General features: G+C 42.9%; 1 non-coding gene across 1 annotated transcript; it reads right to left on the bottom strand.

The window, feature by feature from the left end:
• Nucleotides 1-5,350: 5,350 nt before the first annotated feature.
• Nucleotides 5,351-5,422, bottom strand: TRNAS-GGA (transfer RNA serine (anticodon GGA)). Its single transcript has one exon. It is a non-coding gene; the product is annotated as a tRNA-Ser (tRNA).
• Nucleotides 5,423-6,655: the final 1,233 nt, after the last annotated feature.

Here is a 6,655-nt window from a genome sequence, read left to right on the forward strand (position 1 = left end):
AAAAATAAAGTCTGACACTGTTTCCACTGTTTCCCCATCTATTTCCCATGAAGTGATGGGACCAGATGTACTCTGCATATAAGTTAAATAAGTAGGGTGACAACATACAGCCTTGATGTACTCCTTTTCCTATTTGGAACCATTCTGTAGTTCCATGTCCAGTTCTAACTGTTGCTTCCTGACCTGCATATAGGTTTCTCAAGGGGCAGATCAGGTGGTCTGGTATTCCCATCTCTTGAAGAATTTTCCACAGTTTATTGTGGTCCATACAGTCGAAGGCTTTGGCATAGTCAATAAAGCAGAAATAGATGTTTTTCTGGAACTCTCTTGCTTTTTTGATGATCCAGTGGATGTTGGCAATTTGATCTCTGGTTCCTCTGCCTTTTCTAAAACCAGCTTGAACATCTGGAAGTTCACAGTTCACGTATTGCTGAAGCCTGGCTTGGAGAATTTTGAGCATTACTTTACTAGCGTATGAGATGAGTGCAATTGTGTGGTTGTTTGAGCATTCTTTGGCATTGCCTTTCTTTGGGATTGGAATGAAAACTGACCTTTACCCATCCTGTGGCCACTGCTGAGTTTTCCATATTTACTGGAATATTGAGTGCAGCACATTCACAGCACCATCTTTCAGGATTTGAAATAGCTCAACTGGAATTCCACCACCTCCACTAGCTTTGTTCATAGTGATGCTTTCTAAGGCCCACTTGACTTCACATTCCAAGATGTCTGGCTCTAAGTGAGTGATCACATCATCGTGACTATATTGGTCATGCAGATCTTTTTTGTACAGTTCTTCTGTGTATTCTTGCCACCTCTTCTTAATATCTTCTGCTTCTGTTAGGTCCATACCATTTCTGTCCTTTATGAGACCATCTTTGCATGAAATGTTCCCTTGGTATCTCTAATTTTCTTGAAGAGATCTCTAGTCTTTCCCATTCTGTTGTTTTCTTTGCATTGATCGCTGAGGAAGCCTTTCTTATCTCTCCTTGCTATTCTTTGAAACACTGCATTCAAATGGGTATATCTTTCCTTTTCTCTTTTTCTTTTCACTTCTCTTCTTTTCACAGCTATTTGTAAGGCCTCCTCAGAGAGCCATGTTGCTTCTTTGCATTTCTTTTCCATGGGGATGGTCTTGATCCCCATCTCCTGTACAATGTCACAAACCTCCATCCATAGTTCATCATGCACTCTGTCTATCAGATCTAGTCCCTTAAATCTATTTCTCACTTCCACTGTATAATCATAAGGGATTTGATTTAAGTCATACCTGAATGGTCTAGTGGTTTTCCCCACTTTCTTCAACTGAATTTGGCAATAAGGAGTTCATGATCTGAGCCACAGTCAGCTCCTGGTCTTGTTTTTGCTGACTGTATAGAGCTTCTCCATCTTTGGCTGCAAAGAATATAATCAAGCACACCGGCTGAGATGGACCATGCAGAATCATGGCTGAGAGGAGCTACCCCTCCCCCAAGGTCAGAGGCGGCCACCAAGAGTACCAGGCTCTGTCAACACAAGAGTGGCCGAGAGGAGCTACCCCATGTCTGAGGTCAGAGGAGGCAGCTGAGAGGAGCAACCCCACGTCCAAGGAGCAGCAGCTGCATGGGCAAAGGAGGACCGAGAGGAGCTACTCCACGTTCAAGGTCAGGAGGGGTGGCCGTGAGGCAATAACCCTCGTCCAAGGTAAGGAGCAGTGGCTGCACTTTGCTGGAGCAGCCCTGAAGAGATACCCCACGTCCAAGGTAAGAGAAACCCAAGTAAGACAGTAGGTGTTGCGAGAGGGGATCAGAGGGCAGACACACTGAAACCATAGTCACAGAAAACTAGTCAATCTGATCACATGGACCACAGCCTTGTCTAACTCAATGAAAGTAAGCCATGCCATGTGGGGCCACCCAAGACAGGAGGGTCATGGGGGAAAGGTCTGACAGAATGTGGTCCACTGGAGAAAGGAATGGCAAACCACTTCAGTTTTCTTGCCTTGGGTACCCCATGAACAGTATGAAAAGGCAAAATGATAGGGTACTGAAAGGGGAACTCCCCAGGTCAGTAGGTGCCCAATATGCTACTGGAGATCAGTGGAGATATAACTCCAGAAAGAATCAAGGGATGGCGCCAAAGCAAAAAAAATACCCAGCTGTGGATGTGACTGGTGATAGAAGCAAGGTCCGATGCTGTAAAGAGCAGTATTGCATAGGAACCTGGAATGTCAGGTCCTTGAATCAAGGCAAATTGGAAGTGGTCAAAAAGGAGATGGCAAGAGTGAACGTCAACATTCTAGGAATCAGTGAACTAAAATGGACTGGAATGGGTGAATTTAACTCAGATAACCATTATATCTACTACTGTGGGCAGGAATCCCTTAGAAGAAATGGAGTAGCCATCATGGTCAACAAAAGAGTCAGAAATGCAGTGTATGGATGGAATCTCAAAAAGGACAGAATGATCTCTCTTCGTTTCCAAGGCAAACCATTCAATATCACGGTAATCCAAGCCTATACCCCAACCAGTAACGCTGAAGAAGCTGAAGTTGAACTGTTCCATGAAGACCTACAAGACCTTTTAGAACTAACACCCAAAAAAGATGTCCTTTTCATTATAGAGGACTGGAATGCAAAAGTAGGAAGTCAAGAAACACCTGGGGTAACAGACAAATTTGGCCTTGGAGTACAGAATGAAGCAGGGCAAAGGCTAATAGAGTTTTGCCAAGAGAATGCACTGGTCATAGCACACACCCTCTTCCAACAACACAAAAGAAGACTCTACACATGGACATCACCAGAAGGGCAAAACCCAAATCAGATTGATTATATTCTTTGCAGCCAAAGATGGAGAAGCTCTATACAGTCAGCAAAAACAAGAGATGACTGTGGCTCAGATCATGAACTCCTTATTGCCAAATTCAGACTTAAGTTGAAGAAAGAATTAGTTATTACAGTGAATCAAAAGAATGTCTGGAGATTGTAAAGACCTTACTAGACCCACTCCCATAATTTACGTTTTAGATAACAGGATTAGCCAGAAGTTTTTTTCCAGAGACTGTTCTCAAGAAGGATACATTATTGTTGTATAATCCTAAGGAATGTAGAGGGGAAAAAAAAAACTTTGTCCTTTCCTCCTCCTTGAGAATTAATCCAGATCCCTCTCTCCTTGAGGACCCCCGGACTTCTTATCAACCTGCCTAGAAATTGACTCTCTCATTCCCCTCTTTTCTTTTAGGAGAATTATGTTGCCAAGGGAAAGGAATGTCATTTTTGTTCTATAACTACTTCCTGCTGTTTAGGGGCATGGTCCCTAAATTGCTGAGGCAAACTAGTCTCCTAACCCTCATATTGAAGGTCTCTGATCCAGGAACCCCAAGTAATAGTTGGAGGAGGCTGTGGCACTTGTAGGAGTTTGGACAACCATTTGTAACTTAAAAGCTTTCAGACAGAAACAAATCCCATTATACAGTTACAGATGTAAGCCAAAATAGTCATTAAACCAAGTTAAAATCAAAATTAAAAGTCACATTATGTCCATAGTTAAATCAGTCCATCTTAGGATTGTTAGATGTGATCACAGAGTTGAAAGTCCTTTCCTTGAAGTGGAGAAACCCACCATGGGAAGTCTTCCACTTGATGAGGAGGGGAGTGCTCGGCAGACCCAGCAGTTAGACCGATTGTGGAATGCAGTGTAGGAGTGAGCCCAGGACAGGAAGGCATTTTCTTGAGGGTCAAATGGCAGACTCAGGACCTCTGGAGTCAGCAGAAGTAAGCACACATAGATTATCAGGCCCACCTGAAAAGTACAGTCAGAGCATACAAAGTAAAGACATAAAATGATGTCACTTAGTTCTGGTCAGAGTGCCGCCTCTTAACAAGAATGTGATGCACCCATGAATCAATTCCTGGCACTTTGACAGCTGTGGGAGAAGAAAGAATAACCTGGTAAGGGCCTTCCCAGACGGGCTCAAAAGATTGCCCCCAGATCCCAATGTTTTTATCAGGACCTCTGTTCCTGGTTCAAATAGAGGCTTGCTTGACTCAGAGGCTGGGTCAGGAGTCACCTCCTGAAGTTCCATTAATGCCTGTTGAAAAGCTGAGAGCTGAGTTACATAATTAGCTAATTCACACAAGCTGGAATCAAGATTGCTGGGAGAAATATCAATAACCTCAGATATGCAGATGACACCACCCTTATGGCAGAAAGTGAAGAGGAACTAAAACGCCTCTTGATGAAAGTGAAAGAGAGTGAAAAGTTGGCTTAAAGCTCAACATTCAGAAAACGAAGATCATGGCATCTGGTCCCATCACTTCATGGGAAATAGATGGGGAAACAGTGGAAACAGTGTCAGACTTTATTTTTTTGGACTCCAAAATCACTGCAGATGATGACTGCAGCCATGAAATTAAAAGACGCCTACTCCCTGGAAGGAAAGTTATGACCAACTTAACATATTCAAAAGCAGAGACATTACTTTGCCAACAAAGGTCCGTCTAGTCAAGACTATGGTTTTTCCAGTGGTCATGTATGGATGTGAGAGTTGGACTGTGAAGAAAGCTGAGCGCCGAAGAATTCATGCTTTTGAACTGTGGTGTTGGAGAAGACTCTTGAGAGTCCCTTGGACTGCAAGGAGATCCAACCAGTCCATTCTGAAGGAGATCAGCCCTGGGATTTCTTTGGAGGGAATGATGCTGAAGCTGAAACTCCAGTACTTTGGCCACCTCATGCAAAGAGCTGACTCATTGGAAAAGATTCTGATGCTGGGAGGGATTGGGGGCAGAAGGAGAAGGGGACGACAGAGGATGAGATGGCTGGATGGCATCACTGACTCGATGGACGTGAGTCTGAGTGAACTCCGGGAGTTTGTGATGGACAGGGAGGCCTGGCGTGCTGTGATTCATGGGGTTGCAAAAAGTCGGACACAACTGAGTGGCTGAACTGAACTGAACTGAAGGCTTTGGAAAATTTTCCATTGAGCCTTTTCAGAAATTAGTAATCATCCAATTGTGGACTGTAACCATCCTTTATCAGTTATCTTTCCTCCTCCTTGAGAATTCAAGATCCCTCTCTCTTTAGGGACCCCCAGACTTCTTATCAACCTGCCTAGGAATTGACTCTCTCAAAACTATCACATTGGCTATACCACAGCACAAAATTGAAAGTCCAAAAGAAAAAATAAATCAGGTTAAATAAAATGATTAAAAAACAATGTGAAAATTATTTCATTTAAAGTGAAAGTGAAATCGCTCAGTCGTGTCCAACTCTTTGGGACCCCATGGACTGTAGCCTACCAGGCTCCTCCCTCCATGGGATTCTCCAGGCAAGAATACTAGGAGTGGGTTGCCATTTCCTTCTCCAGGGGATCTTCCCAACCCAGGGATTGAACCCAGGTCTCCTGCATTCCAGGCAGACGCTTTAACCGCTGAGCCACCAGGGAAGCCCATTTCATTTAAAGATGTTCCCAAATGACTAGAAAATGGGATAACTTAGACTTCATCTTGTCATATAGGACAGCTTTTTGTGACTGATCCATTTCATTGTCCTCATTCTGGCGATTATCCCATTCCATTAAATCTTCTGGAACAGTGTGAACACAATAGACATTCTTCTGGAGGCAGGTGCACATGTTTTCCAACAAAAATAGAGAATAAGTTTTTTTCTAGCTTTATTGAGATATCAATGACATAATATTGTAAAAGGTTCAGACTGTAAAGAATCTGACTACAATGCAGGAGACCTGGGGTTCAATTCCTGGGTCAGGAAGATCCCCTGGAGAAGGGAATGGCAACTCACTCCAGTATTCTTGCCTGGAAAATTCCATGGACAGAGGAGCCTGATGCGATACAGTCTATGGGTTGCAAAGATTCGGACATGACTGAGCAACTAACACTTTCATTTTCAAGATGTACAATAGGATGTTTTGATACATGTATATATTGTGACATATTTACCAAAATATTTTACTGTGCAAACAACTACCACTGGTTTTCATATTCCATGTCCTGGAAATCGTGTTTGTCATTGACCCTAGTACTTTACTCCTTCTAGTCACTCTGAAATAATTCTAGTTTAATAATGCATTTTTGCCCTGGACTAATTCCTTTAAGTGCTTCAACACACAGTCTCTTCCTTTCATATGTGCCTGTAAATATCTGCCATGGGCTGTCTCCTAAAAATACCCTCTGACACTTGGCCACACAGAGGTAAATGACATTCTTCCCTCCACATCCAATTTGACTTGGGTATAAACCAAAGTTTTGTTCATATCACTCAATGACAAACCAATCTCCTTATTGCTCAGCAAAAAGGTCTCTAAGTCAGGAAGGCTGCATAGGTGTGATACAGAAGTTTACATCATTCCAATTTGCATCTACATCCCACTTTACGCAGTAGGAAAAAAACAGGGTAAGCCCAACTACACTTTATTTATTTAAGTATACAAGAGCTGAGACCACAAAGGAATCTAAAGAGAATATATTCTGAAGTTAGTTGCTGTTCTCTAATTAGAAGAAATCAGAATACTTGGAACATTTGTTACATTTTGCCATGGAACAGCTTCAGGTTGTCCTGATGTGATGGAGGGGCTCTCCTAGTGTATCAGAAACCAGGAGTCTACTTGAGACTGCATGACCTGAAGCAGTAGAGTGGGCTCTGCAGAAGTACCCAGTGG

The sequence above is a fragment of the Bubalus kerabau genome, chromosome 1, assembly GCF_029407905.1.
Source record: "Bubalus kerabau isolate K-KA32 ecotype Philippines breed swamp buffalo chromosome 1, PCC_UOA_SB_1v2, whole genome shotgun sequence".
In the NCBI taxonomy this organism is placed as follows: domain Eukaryota; kingdom Metazoa; phylum Chordata; class Mammalia; order Artiodactyla; family Bovidae; genus Bubalus; species Bubalus kerabau.